We start from the raw sequence: 15,636 nt of genomic DNA, 5'->3' as shown, positions 1-15,636 counted from the left end.
ATTATTATATTTTAATTTTTCCATTTATGTAAAGTTTCTCAGCTATCACTTTATTATCTCTTTAACTTATTTTACAGGTTCTTTAATGTAATATGCCATGAGAAGGTAGATCAGGACAAGTTGGACTGTTTGTTAGTGGGTTTTATGGGCTGGGAGATGATCTCATGTGAGACATTCCCCCAGGAATGATGCTCATCGTTAAACAGCAAGAAGATAGCTGGATGGAAAATGTGTCATTCCAGGATGGAGTTGAACCTTAACTTTGCTGTGAAATGGTATAAGATTAGAAAAGGAGAGCATTAAATGTTGACCTAGAAAGATTGAAGAAAAGTTATAACTTCATTAGAATACATTTTTTTTGAATGGGATAAGTTTTATATGGGATTACATGGAGGGTGGGGACTATTATAGATATTTATTTTAACTATTGGGAGTAGTAAGGAAGAACATTGAATACAATGGCAACAATCGCCAGAAGTAGCTCTGTCTTATTTTCCCAGGGTAAAGACATTTGCTTAGAATAAAATGGATTTCTAAATAATCACTTTCATTCTAAATGAGGCTACCTGGGAAGAAAAAGCTATTAAGCCATCAGTGTACCCCCTCCTCCTTCCTCACCTAGGTATTAGAACAAAATGTTTGCAAACCAATGACCTCATTTTCAGGTGAGGATCGTAAGTTAACAACCTTGCTTATGGAACCTCAATTTGCAAACATATTTCAAATATTTACCTAAATACTTAAGTCCCTAAAATATCAATTGTTTGAAGATGAGATTTTGAGGACCATGATGTTATATAAAGAAGTACATTATAAGGCCACTTTGGAGATGTGAATTTGCAAAAAAAAAAAAAAAAAAAAAAAAAAGTATCTGAATTTGCAGTTGTTTCAACATTCAATTGTGTGAATAAATTAAGTATTCTAATTTCTTGTTCTTGCTTTGCATATGTAAATATGGTATTTTGTACTTGTGGAATTATTTAGATAATTGGAGAGTTGGATGCTGAGCTCAAATATCAAATCTCTCAAAGGCACATTTGGTTGAGAAGAGAGTGGGACAATTTTTTCTTCTTTGTTTTTTTGAGTTATGAGAAAAAGAAAGTTCTTTTGGTCAACTTATTTTGGTACCAACCTTTCAGAGGGAAATGACAGTTTATGTGTGGAAATTAATGAGTCAAGGAGAAAACATAATTAGTGAGTTAGAAAGGGAAAGTGAGATTAATGTGGAAAAACTCAACTGCATAGATGCCACACACTCTACCACTGGGCAGCTTCAGGGAACTGTGTGCTAAGGGGAAGGCTTAGATCAGATGTTGATTGACTCACTGATTTATTCAGTAAATATTTATTGAGCACCTAATATGTAGCAGGCAGTCTGTTAAGTGCTGGTGATTCAGGAGTGAGTGAGACAGATGAAACTCTGGCCCAGCGGAGAAGACCCGGAAAAATGATCATTGAAGGGTGTGGGCCCAGTAGAGTGAATTGTAATGTTGACCACGAGGTGAGCACACTTTTCAGTTTCTACCTCATTGGCTCCCTGTTTACTAGGGAAGTTTCTGAAAAGGTCTTATGGAACATTACGTACCTCACATTTTCCCTGGACCTTGCAAGGCAAGGGTGGGGTTGCAGACTATACTCAGAGAATGGCCCTTCTGAATACACAGCCATGTGCTGCATGATGACGTTTCTGTCAATGGTAGACCACATATATGATGGTGGTCCCATGAGATTATGATAGGGCTAAGAAATTCCTATCATCTAGTGATGGAGTCATAGTAATGTCGTAGCACAATTGCTTAATTTTAAAAATAAATTTAATGTGTCCTAAGTGTACAGTGTTTATAAAATCTACAGTACAGCAGTGTCTTAGGCCTTCACATTCACTTACTACTCACTGATTGACTCACCCAGAGCAACTTCCAGTCCTACATACTTCATTCATGCTAAATGCTGTAGACAGGCATATCATTTTTTATCTTTTACACTGTATTTTTACTGTACCTTTTCTATGTTTAGATATGTCTAAATACATAAATAATTATTGCGTTATAATTACCTACATTTTTCAGTACAGTTAGAGGCTATACAGGTTTGTAACCTAGGAGGAATAGGCTATGCCACCAGAGAGCCTAGGTATATAGTAGCTATCCCATCTAGTTTCTGTAAGTACACTATGTGATGTTCTCACAACAACGAAATTACCAATGAGGCATTCTCACAATGTATCTCTGTCATTAACTGATGCGTGATTACTTTGGTTATCTAGCTTTGGTGTTTCTCAAGCAGGGTTCATGTTGTTAACAAAGAGTTATTTAGCTTCTTCTGAGTTCCAGGAATGGTAAAGATGCGATGGTGATGAATTATTCATAGACCCTGCTCTCATGGGTCTTCCAGGCTAGTGAGAGAGATAGATATTAGTCAAATAGTCAAAGAAACAAAGATGTGATTACAAACTGCGATTCGAAGTACAAAGCTCTGCAAAAGCACAAACAGAGTCTTTTGTACCGTGTTGCCATCTAAAGGGATGGGAAGAGTTTAGTAGGGGAGTGGGAGGGACATGCATATTCCAGAAAAAGGCCAGTTTATGACAATTCTTGGAATTTGGGAGGAATAAGGCCATTATGGCTGGACTGCAGAGAGTTTAACAGAAGAGATAAGATTATGGTCAGGGAACATAGATACAAGCAGATGGAATCCTGCTGATGCTAGCTGAGTGGCTGGAGCTTTCTAGCAAGCACAGAGAAGCTCTCTGCTTCTAGTCAAGAAAGGGGCTATGTGGGAGCATTAGATAACTTTGTTTTCAAAGTTAGGTTAACATTAGACAGATTTACTGAATGGGAGTATTTTGTTGTAACACTTCAAGTCCAAATGGAGTATGATACTATTATGAAGCACCAACATGCCATTTAGGAGTTCATCTATATCTAGTCATTTTCTCTATGTCATGGGCATTAAGGTGTGATCTGATAACACATTTCTTACGATCTAGCACAGTGCCTGCCTGGAGTATGCACTAAAAAATTTTTCTGGGAGATTAAGTTTAATTTAATTGCAATAATGATTACCCTGTAGTCTAAACCTAATGAAACCCTTCATGTAAGCAGGACAGAATGGGGAAGACAAAAGGAGACCATAACTAAATAATTTACACATGCATCCCAAAGGCTGAGTTGCACAAGTACTGGAGAAAGGATTTTTTTTTAAATTATTGAAAATTTTGGACAATTCAGAGGTCTTTTCTTATGTTAAATCTTGAGACTTTATGATTGTGAGAATTTTATCTGCATAATCCACCTGCAAAAGGTGCATCTTATCTGACAAAAAAACTTCAAACTCATTAAAAGAGGGGATCCTATATGTTTTCATGAGTGTTTTGTACTCTAAGCTCTGGTATCAAGCCTTGTATTCTGATTTAATGAATCTAGTTTTGGTTGGATAGAATATTTCTGCTTATCTTGTTTGCATTTATAACAGCAATTTTCAAACAAGAATCCATATAAACCTGGAGGTACACAGACTTTCTAGGAGCTACGAGGTCACAGATACCTTTAAGGGAACCAATGGCCAAATCCCCAGCTTGTATGTGTGCTATTGTTTGAATGTGTCCCCTCCAAAATTCAGGTGTTGCCAATGCGACAGTATGAAGGGTTGGGACCACTAAAAGGTGATGAGGTCGTGAGGGCTTTTCTTTCATTAATGGGATTAAGGTCCTTATGAAAGAGGCTTCAGGCAGTCCTCAGCTTGCTCTTCAGCTATTCTGCCGGATAAGCCGACAGCATTCTGCCCCTCTGGAGGATGCAGCCTTGATCTTGGACCTCCCAGATTACAGAAGTGTGAGAAATACATGTCTGTTCTTGTTAAATGACTCAATCTACAGTATTTTGTTGTGGTAGCACAGACTAAGACAATGTGTATGTTTTCCTAACACTAATCTTCTGGCGAGGATGGCTGTGGTGGGCCAGTTTTCCTACCCCACTTTCCCTTTTATAATCACTCTCCTCTAGCCTCTATAAAAAAATAACATCTATCACCCATCTCTAATCTTACCATGGTGTACAGTGCTGGTATTTGAGATTGCATCACTCCCACAAAGTGAAAGCTTTGGTGAGAATTACTGAAACATGATACATCTTATTTTCATATCATTCCTTTAAGAAACTCATGTCTTTCTGTCTCAGTCTATCTAAAAATGAATTTGAATTCATAGGTAAGGAAGTACAAGATGCAATTTAGTGATGTTTCCTAAAAATAAACAGGGAAGCTAGACATTTTCTGTTAGTAAGTCTGAGTTGGTTGATTGGTTTGACAGTGAAGACAAGGTTTGCCAATTAGCTCTATTGACATTTTCTATAAACTTAATGAACGAAATTTTCAGCCCCAAGGTTTTTGAAAAGTATACATTTGATGCATGTGTTAATATGTAAATAATCATAATCATTTAAACTTACAGTAAAAGTTTCAGAAGTCAAACTTAATGATATGAGAAGGGATACATAGTTTCTCAAAAAGTCATGGATTTGAAATATTAGCTGATAGGAAGAAGAAAAAGTGTGGTGGCCCAGTGAATGAAGAGGAGTATCCCAGATATCTCACTAGGAAAATGCCTTCATGTTAATTACATCACTTAAACATTAAGAAAACAGGTTTCCTGGAGAATGATTGTATATACATTTATAAATAAGTAAATATATACACACACACACACACCCCACCCCTACAGTTGTTCTGAGGGCAAGTGTTGGATTCGTTGAGTTTTTTTCATTGACACTCTGCTCTTCTTATAGGGGAGCACAGGTTATGTTGATCAGCAAAGTTGTCTTCTAGACATTGAGAAGCAAATCTGTCATTCCAATTTTTAAACACTCTGAAGTCAGAGCCAAGATAAAATAGTGTTTTGACCCTAGATTTATTATTCAAAAATCAATTTTCTCATTAGAAAAGGAATATTTGTTTCAGAAAATTTTGAAAATAGCAAAAATTATAAGGAAAACAAAATCAAAACCAGCTATCTATTATTGTTTAGTTGTATACAGATACTCCTCAATTTATGATAGGGTTATTTCTGTAAGATTAAGAGGATTTGTTTTTGGGAAATAACCTCATTGTAAGTTGAGAATATCATAAATTGGAAATGTATTTAATGTACCGAACCTACTGAACATTATAGCTTATCCAAAGCTGCCTTAAATGTGTGCAGAACACATACATTAGCCTACAGTTGGACAAAATAATCTAATGCAAAGCCTATTTTATATTAAAGTGTTGAATATCTCATGTAAGAGTATTGTATTGCGTACCATTAGCCTGAGAAAAGATCAAAATTCCAATGTCAAAGTATGGTTTCTACTGAATATATATTGATTTTGTACCAATATAAAGTAGAAAAATCATAAGTCAAACGATTATAAATTGGGGACCATCTGTATCTTTCTGTTCATTTTTCTAAGTATAGAAATTTAGTTCTTTTTCAACATTGGAATCTTTCTATAACAGTTTGTAACTACTTTTAAATTTTATCAACATATTCTGATCATTTCACCGTTTCATTAAATGTTTTTTTTATGACATCATTCCCAATGATTGAATAGTATTCCATCAGGAGGAGTAACATAATTAATTAACTCTACATTTTTCATACTTGAGCAAATGTATGGATCCTTTTCAAAGGAAAGATAAATTGTCATGCTCCCTCCAGGCTTGATTTATGTTATTTTCATTGTTTTTCCTTCTCTATGTAGAAGTACAAAATTAGAATAAATTTTTTATGATGCTAACAACTTCAAAACCAATACAAATTTATGTTTAAATTTTGATATAAAATTAATATAAGTGAAATGCCAACAGTTACTTAAAGTGATAGCTGATACTTAATAGTAGGATGATAAACGTTTGATATTTTCTTGGTGTGCTTCATTTGATTTTGAGCCTGATGGACTATCATGTCAGTCATCTTAAATATAATCATATTTTTCTTCTACAATAAACTTGTTTTAAGTCAATTATTCATTGTTTTTATGGATCAATCAGTTTAACAGTGTACCTCAAAGTACAGTACCATCAAAAGTTTAAACAAAAATTCTTAACTACTAAACTTAATCTTGTTACATTCAAAGATAACTCCTCACAGTGTAAATATGACATTAACAGTTGTTTACTAAGTGATAATTCAGCTCTCCCACAACTTCTGTGTCCTCCTTGTTCTCTAGGAGGTTTGCCTTTCCTTGGCACTATTGTGACTATAAGTACAAACACAAACTTTGGCATCAAAATCATAGCAGAGCTGAGGTGGTCTACCAGATCATCCAGAATATCTTTACATTGACATTCTTTAGATTATTGTCAACATAAAGACACTAGATTAAAAAAGGAAACCTAGGCAATACCATTCAGGACATAGGCATCGGCAAAAACATGAATAAAAGACCAAAAGCAATAACAACAAAAGCCAAAATAGACAAATGGGATCTGATTAAACTAAAGAGCTTCTGCACAGGAAAAGAAACTATCATCAGAGTGAACAGGCAACCTACAGAATGGGAGAAAATTTTTGCAATCTACCCATCTGAAAATTTTTGCAATCTACCCATCTACCAATCTACCAACTCAAACAAATTTACAAGAAAAAAACAAACAACCTCATCAAAAAGTGGGCAAAGGATATGAACAGATACTTCTCAAAAGAAGACATTTATGTGGCCAACAAACATGAAAAAAGCTCGTCATCACTGGTCATTAGAGAAATGCAAATCAAAACCACAATCAGATACCACCTCACGCCAGTTAGAATGGTGATCATTAAAAAGTCAGGAAACAACAGATGCTGGAGAGGATGTGGAGAAATAGGAATGCTTTTACACTGTTGGTGGGAGTGTAAATGAGTTCACCCATTGTGGAAGACAGTGTGGTAATTCCTCAAGGATCTAGAACTAGAAATATCATTTGACCCAGCAATCCCATTACTGGGTATATATCCAAGGATTATAAATCATCCTACTATAAAGACACATGCATATGTATGTTTATTGTGGCACTGTTCACAATAGCAAAGACTTGGAACCAACCCAAATGCCCATCAATGAGAGACTGAATAAAGAAAATGTGGCACATATACACCATGGAATACTATGCATCCATAAAAAAGAATGAGTTCATGTCCTTTGCAGAGACATGGATGAAGCTAGAAACCATCATTCTCAGCAAACTAATACAAGAACAGAAAACCAAACACCGCACATTCTCACTCATAAGTGGGAGTTGAACAATGAGAACACATGAACACAGGGATGGGAACATCACACATCAGAGCCTGTTGGGGAGTAGGGGCTTAGGGGAGGGATAGCATTAGGAGAAATACCTAATATAGATGATGGGTTGTGCAGCAAACCACCATGGCATGTGTATACCTATGTAAGAAACCTGCACGTTCTGCACATGTACCCCAGAACTTAAAGTACAAAAAAAAAAAAAGAAAAAAAGAATTAAAAAAAAAAAAAACACAAAAAGACCGTCTTTTGTAACTCAGACCCTTAAGAATAAGGCTTTTGGAGCCCTCAATTTACCAAAGTCTCTATTTCTTTATATCTTGTGTATTAGTTTCTATTGCTGCTATAACAAATTAGCACAAAATTAGTTGCTTAAAACAATACAAAATTTATTATCTTATAGTTCTAGAGGTCAGAAGTCTTAAAATCAGTGTGTCAGTGTGGCCATGTTCCTTTTAGAGTCTCTAGGGGGAAAAGCCTGTTTCCTTTGGCAACTTCTAGAGCCTGCCTGCATTCCTTGGCACATGGGCCCTTCTTCCACCTTCAAAGAGCATCACATCAAACTCTGCTTCCATTGTCCCATCACCTTCTATGACTTGGACTCATTTGCCTTCCCCTTATAAGTACTCTTATGATTTCGCTGGGCCAGATAGTTCAGGCTAATCCTTCCATCTCTAGATCCTTAGCTTAATTACATCTGCAAAGCACTTTCACCAAGTAAGGTAACATATTCACAGGTTCCAGGGATAAGGACATGGACATCTTTGGGGAGGCCATTTTTTCAGCCTACCATATCCGAATGCTAAAATCTTCTCTTATAAATAATGCTGTGATGTTGTATATAAATTATATAAAAAAGCTGTGATGTTGTATGTTGTATTCATTAGCCATGATTATTCTTTTAGGACAAAAGTCTAATGCTAGAATGTGCAAACCACAATATATATACATTAAAAAAGACTTTTAATAAACAACGCCAAATTACCCTCTAGAAGGGTTACTTTGAATTACACTTTTGATAGTAGTGCATAGTTGCTTGACTGCATTGGTATTATTTGTTAAAAATCCTTTGCTATTTGATAAGAAAAAATTCATTATTATTTTACCTTAGAGTAATTTGCTGTTAGTTATTTTGATGATATGGAACATTTAAAATATATTCACTGGTTATTATTACAAACAAAAATAATTTAGATGGAAATTTTATTCAAGGCTCTATTGCTCTGTAGGGGTTTACTTTGCAATGTAGAAATGTCCTAACCTATAAGTGGTCTGCTTCTAAAATTGCAGCATCAGGAGGAAAATGTAGAACACCTTTGAACTAAAGTTCACATTTCAGAGTGTTTAAGAGAGTGAACTAATTGTTTAAACAGATGTAAGGATGATAGCGTTCAGGATGAAATAATTGTTCAGTGTGTTTTGTGTACAGAGTTGTTATGCTCTTCTAACAGGGATAGCCTGTTCAATTATAGATGTGTGCCCAAGTTAGAGCATGTTACTTGTTTCTACTACACCAGGTGTCTTTCCAGGGAAAACATCTTACAATAAATTTGCATTATTGCTAAATAAGAACTAAATATTTTATCTGAGAGCAATTATCATCTAATTCTTGTCATGAAAATATTAGTGACAGGAAAATTTTAATAGATAAAAATTTGAAGGATTTTAAAAATTGTTTTATTACACAACTATTACATACTCATTCAATAAAAAATTTTCATTGCAGATAATTGGAAGAAACCAAAGCAAGCCGTGGTGAAGAAGGAACATTTTCTAAAGCCTCTTTTATACCCAGGATGGTTGAGAAGTCAGAGGCCTGCAATGCTAAGAAGAGAGGGTCTAAAATGGTAAGATTGAACACATAATATAAAATATGTAGGGGTGTACAGGTGGCTATATTTTATTTGCTTATACTCTATCTTTTCTCCCTCCAAAGCATCACTTGTTGCTGAGTTAGGGAATCCAGACACAATGCAAGGCAAGCCTTGAGAAAAATCATGCAAAATATTGCTTTCAGAGTTTACAGAGGCAACAATATCCTTTCTTTCTTTGCTCAGTCCTGCTGGGGCTTTGCTTTCCTTGAAGAAGATGCGTCAGTGGTTTTCTTTCTTTAAGATATCTGGGAGGAGGTTGTTTTTAGCTGAGAGCTGCTGCTTTGCCTATCACTGCAGTGTCGTGTAGGATGCCTGGTAGAGAAGGCAGCTGGAGAGGAGGAAGTCGGAAAGTGAGTGCCTGTAAAGAAAGAGCTCAGGAATAAAAAGAGAATATGCTAGGCTGTGCGCAAGCAGCAGGTGCAGCTTTCAGGCGTGGCAGAACAGGGTGGGTGCCTTTGGCAATCTCTAGTCTCTTGGGATCTTTTATTTGTTTGGTATTCTAAGAAGATCTGACTTATTTGTACCGTTTCAATGATATTGTGAGGTTAATATGTTTCCTGGTGCATAGTAATTAACATCAGGCTCTGCAGAATGGAATATTCCAGGACTTAGAGAATGCTGGGCATTTTATGGGCTGCAGCCAGCAGATGGTGATAGCGTACCATAAAAAAGCCAATGAAGTGGGCTTGGTGAAGCTGGGAGGTTCAGTTTTGTTTTGCTTTGTTATTTAAGCTTGACAATACCCATCTATATATCCTGTGGGTGCACAGTGTTTGAGCCCAGTCTGATCTTAAACTTGTTTTATGATGATATCATTATTTTTTACTGCCACAAATTAACTGTCGGTTTCAATCTACCCCGTGTTTCAGCTGCCTTTAGGGATCATCTTGTCAGTTACGCAGCTTTCCAATTTTATGGCTGAGATCAAGAATGATTCCTTAAAGGCACATGGGAAACACAGTGAAATGTGGGAGAGTGGATGTGAGCTCTGTTACATGGCCGATATTGTAGGTGCACAGGAAAGATAGATAAGGGCGAACCACTAAGGCCCCAATTCAGTTTGAAATTTGACTGTCTTGACATTTACACAGGTGCAATCATTTATCTAGATATTGATGGTGACCTACTATCACTGCAATAAAATGGAGCTAGAGGAGTTCCAGTATTATTTTACAGAGTTATGTTCAAACATGTGAGAATGTAAGGACTTGTGGGCACACCAATACTTTCAGGTCCACAGGAAATTCTTTCACTAGGACATAAAGTCATTCATTCATTCTTCCTTATGTCCAATGCTTCTTGAGTGCTTATTGGGTGCTTATCCTTGTTCCACGCGCTAGGAAGTCCTTGCAAAATTACCTCGCAGGAACTCCTGGTTGCTGCCTATCTTTTCTTGAAGTGTAAAGGCAAAAGGAGATTAGGATCCTCTTTATGGAGAGCTGGCAGAGCACCATTGATTGATGATAAACTCAAAGGAGAAAAGGGTCACATTCTAGTTTGCTCCAGTCAAAGATTTCCATCAGCAATAGACTGTTGTAAATCTGCTGCTGAACTCTGCTACTGGCCGGCATACTGTCCAAAGGTGTACTGAGAGACATTGGGGAATCCCAAAACTCAGTTAAAAAGGTCAGGCTATTCTTCAAATGTTAGATGGACAAAGTAAGCAAGGGTTCAAGCCCCCTGTCAAATCATCTGCAGTCTACAAATAGCTTATTTTACCAGCTTCCTAACTAATGTGGTATCTTCTTCTAGAACTTGCCGAGTTTTATCAGAATTAAGTAACGGTGGTTCCTCTATAGCCTGTCCATTATGAGCCAGGCCCTTTCCAAGCATTATTATTTTAATCTTTATGACATTCATTCAAATGGGGCATTATTATACTGTTTTGATATATAAGATAACTGAAGCTTAAAGAAATTGATTAATTTGCCAAGTATGTAGCCTAGTTGAGAATTAAACCAAAGTCTGTCCATGCCCCTCCAGCTATGCCATACTCCCTCTCTTTTGAAGAATTGTTTGCTATAACATTGTTTCATTGGCCAGAACAAGTATGGAAGGGAAATAAAGGAAGCCGTCCCAGGATTTGTGCTGAGAGAGGCTGACATCTGTAAGGGGATCAGGCAGAAGACATAATATACAGGAACCCGGAAGCGTCCCATCGTTTAGTCTGCAGGGCTTTGGAATATTGGGAAACAAAATCATCAGAATTTTCTGGGAGACAGGTGGTTAGCCTGAAGAAATGGGGTGTCTTGTTCCAAACAGAGGCTTCAGAGCATCAGACAGACTGTGGAGTTAAAAGAAGAGAAGCAAAGTGCAATTAGAACTGCCATACCAGGAAAACCTTTGCTTGAATGCAGGCTATAAAAGATGGATAGCGATACATTGGTCTTTTCAGCTCCACTCTCAGGCAGGGATAACAACATGACTGGCAGCAGCATTTTGAAACACAGACAGCCACCACCACTGATATTTATTTATAGAGAGAAAGTGCGCGAGGTGGGATAAATGCACAGAAACACTTTGAGCACTAAGCACAGTGCAAATGGGTTCACTATTGATTCTTAGCGGAAATGTTCATGTCTGCCTTATGAACAAATATTACTCCTGAGACCGTCTTTAACAAAATATTTAGTCTGACCTCTCCAGACTGCATTTACAAACTCATTTCTCTCTTCTTTATGTTTTAGTCCTTTTCACTGTGATGTAAGTAGGCTCTCCAGCAGCCCCAGAAGACTTTCACAAGAAGAGTTTCAGACGATAGACAATAAACCTAAGTGATTGTGTGGTAGGTTCCATCAAAAGGTATCATGGAAATACTATAGAAGAAGAATGAGAAATTGTAGGAAGTTAACATAAAGGGACACAAGGGCACATCAGGTTGTAACATCAGCTGGTGTGGCAGATCTTGGAATGCCAGGAAGCAAAATTGTCAGACACTGTCTATGGGGTTTTCACTCCCACCGTGGCTCCATTTCCACACGTATGTCATTAAGTCCATTGTGACTGGACACAGCCAAGTGTGGAGAACCACTTAGGAAAGTTTAAGAATCCATTAGAATCATTAGATCTCTTCTGAGCTAGCCAGAATAATGAAATCTACGTCCAATTGGAAACTAGTTTAGCTGCCGATTTTACTTACCTTTCAAAGAATTGAGAGGAAATTCTTACGCAAGATTCACTCACAAATGCCTCCTAATGCATCTTTAAAACATTCTACTCATCTCCCTTCAAAAATGCCTTCTTATTTATGTTGCTGAAGGGCATTTTTCAAAATGTATTGTGACTTTATTTTAGTAGTCTGTGAACTAAGGTTACCCATAGAATGGTTGGAAATTAAGCAGTTTGTGACTATAAGTGATGTAAAAAAAAATCAAACTGGATATTTATTTGATTGCTCAAAGTTCTGAGTGCATTATCTAGATAGCTTGTCCATTTTTGTCTGGGTTAATGTCAGAAGTTTTCAATTGCAAATCCCTCCAGAGCAGGACTGATGCCATCTCCATCAGTTTAAGAGCCCCAGGTTCCTCATCCAATAAGCATGTCTTGAGTGCCTAGGATGAGACACAAGTTCTTGACAGGCACAGGGTGCTCTTGTCTGGAGATGGCAGTGAAGACATTTTTCTTCCTGCATAAATATGTGCAGGAAATCAAAGCTTTCTTTTTTTCCTTGCAGACTTACCTTTCCCCTCTCCTGATCCTGTAGAAAGACAGGGAAAATGAGGCCTTTTTTTGTTTGTTATTATTATTTTTTAATTTTGAGCATTCAGTTCAAAGCTAAAATTCTGCTACATATAAATGATAAATGGCTCTATGCTAAGGGGCTTGCCATTGTGTATATGGCCACGTAGCAGACATTTGGCTGTGTTTGTTTTTTTTTTCCCTTTTGCTTTAATCCCCTCATAGAAAACAAACACAGACTGGGCGTGATGGCTCACGGCTATAATCCCAGCACTTTGGGAGGCCCAGGATGGTGAATCATCTGAGGTCAAGAGTTCGAGAGCAGCCTGACCAACATGGTGAAACCCTGTCTCTACTAAAAATACAAAATTATCTGGGCGTGGTGTTGCATGTCTATAGTCCCAGCTACTCGGGAGGCTGACGCAGGAAAATCATTTGAACCCAGGAGGCGGAGATTGCAATGAGCCGAGATTGCACCATTGCACTCCAACCTGGACAATAAGAGCAAAACTCTGTCTCAAAAAAAACCAAAAAACTAAAAACAAAACCATAATGCAGTCTCCCAGTTACCACACTTTCTATACCATTGCTTCCCTTTGAACCTTTCAATTCTCCCACCAACAGTTTAGAGGCACTTTTGGCCATCCAGCAGCTTGAAACCTGCAAACACCATAGTATTTGCAGTCTATCTAGGGCAACAGGAACCCAAAGGTATCTATCAGTCTTGGGAGCCTCATATGTTCACAGATTTTCTTCTTGGAATTTTATTTTATTTATTTATTTATTTTTTTGAGACGGAGTCTCGGTCTATCATCCAGGCTGGAGTGCAATGGTGCAATCTCGACTCACTGCAACCTCTGCCTCCTGGGTTCAGGCGATTTTCCTGCCTCAGCCTCCCGAGTAGTTGGGATGACAGGCATGTGCCACCACGCTGGGCTAATTTTTGTATTTTTAGTAGAGACGGGGTTTCAGGAAATGTGTTTGATTCACCTATATGGAATCTGAAGTATTCGCCTCTTGATACAAATTATTTATATTTATAGAAAATTTATTGTATTTCTATACCCACTAATCACCTATTCTGGAAAATGTTTCCAAAGGTAGAGAATGAAGTGTAGGAAAAAGCCCAGGGGACTACAGATAAGACGCTACTTCAAAACTTTAGGGCTGGAGCAAGTCACTTTCATAAGTTTCAGAATTCCCACCAGTTAAAGTGGAAGTAATAATGCCTTTCTTAGCTTTGCTTAATGGAGGTACAAATCATTTAAAATTCCAAAGTACGTTGCAAGTGTATGGTTAGAATGAAAAAAACAACAACATTTATTAGGTTTTTTTCTATATGTAACAAGTCAAGCTAAGGTCATACTATTGTATAAGGAGACAGCCTTATCTACATATTCCTCACTGTGACTTTTGTACATAAACAGATCACCACAACCACAAGCAACAAGGTAGTATTGTTTTCACAGTTAAAACACTGGGTTTTAGGATAGACAGACATGGGTCCAAATTCTAGCTCTGCCATTTTGTGACCTTGTTATTTAACCTCTCTATTTTCTCATTCATAAACAAAGCTAATAATTTCTACTTCATGGAATTTCAATACAGATGAAATGAGACATGGTATGATATACTATTGCGCACAACATGAGGATAAAGTGGTTGGTTAGGGACATGGGTACCCTTCTACCACAAAAGGTAATTTCTCTTTGCTTTAAGTGAAATATTATGCCCTCACAAAAGCTGTAAATTCATAAGAGTTTTTTAAAAATTTCATAATCATGCCTTAATTTCACATGAGAGAAATCTAGTTTTAGCTAAGAACCTTTCCCACATCAAGTCTTTTCATGGAGAAATGAGGGTCTTCCTTCCCACTGTCTTCAAATTTGTGGCACCATCAGCCTTTGTAGTAGCTACTAATTCTTAGACTCATGGTCTGCCACAAGCTGTTGGTCAAAAGGAACCCATGGGCGTCTGATTGCTGTGCTGCTTCTGCCACATCAGATAGGACTGAGTCCAATCACATTGAGTCCTTGGGGATGTGCTTGCCAGGGAGGTGTTAAGGTTTACCACATAAGCACATGGACTTTGAGATAGACTGCCTGCATTCAAATCTCAGATTTGCCCATCTTTCCCTGAGTGACCTTGAACAAATAACCCCTTTAAACCTCCACTTTTTCATTTAATAAGTTGATAATAGTATTAACCAACATTTATGTAAGCTCTTTCCATGTGCCAGGTTCTGTGCCCGGTGTTTTATATGCACTAATTGATTTAACTTTATAGCATCCTGTGAAGTAGGGATTTAGTATTTTTCAGTTTTCTTAAAAAAATTGTAGTAACAAAATTTAAAATGAGATCTACCTCCTTAATACATTTTTAAGTGTACAACACCTCATTGTTAACAATAGGCACAACATTGGAAGGCAAATCTCTAGAACTGATTCATCACGCGTAACTAAAACTCTACACTCATTGAACAATAATTCCTCATTTCTCCCTCCCTGAAGCCTTTGGCAACCACTGTTCTCTCTGTTTCTAGTCTGAATGTGACTATTCTTGATACTTTATGTAAGTCAAATAATATAATATTTGTCTTTCTATGACTAGTTTATTTCACTTAGGATAATGTCTTCAAGATTCATCCATGTTATCAGAAGTGGCAGGATTTCCTTCTTTTTTCTTTTTTTTAAAGGCTGAATACTGTTTTTATTGTATGTATATACCACGTTTTAAAAAACCATTTATCCACCAATAGATGTTTAGGTTGTTTCTGCATTTTGGCTTTGTGCATAATGCTGTAATGAAGTTGAGAATGTGGA

General features: G+C 37.0%; 1 long non-coding RNA gene across 1 annotated transcript in view; it reads left to right on the top strand.

Annotated features, from left to right (window-relative positions):
• Positions 1-15,636, top strand: part of LOC126932602 (uncharacterized) — a 39,290-nt gene that overhangs the window by 14,809 nt on the left and 8,845 nt on the right. The window contains exon 3 of the long non-coding RNA XR_007718244.1: positions 8,989-9,109. This is a non-coding gene — a long non-coding RNA (uncharacterized LOC126932602). The remainder of the gene's footprint in view (positions 1-8,988; positions 9,110-15,636) is intronic.

Source organism: Macaca thibetana, chromosome 12 (genome assembly GCF_024542745.1).
Source record: "Macaca thibetana thibetana isolate TM-01 chromosome 12, ASM2454274v1, whole genome shotgun sequence".
NCBI lineage: Eukaryota > Metazoa > Chordata > Mammalia > Primates > Cercopithecidae > Macaca > Macaca thibetana.
Note: the sequence above shows the minus strand (reverse complement) of the source record. Positions and strands in the feature narration are given on the sequence as shown.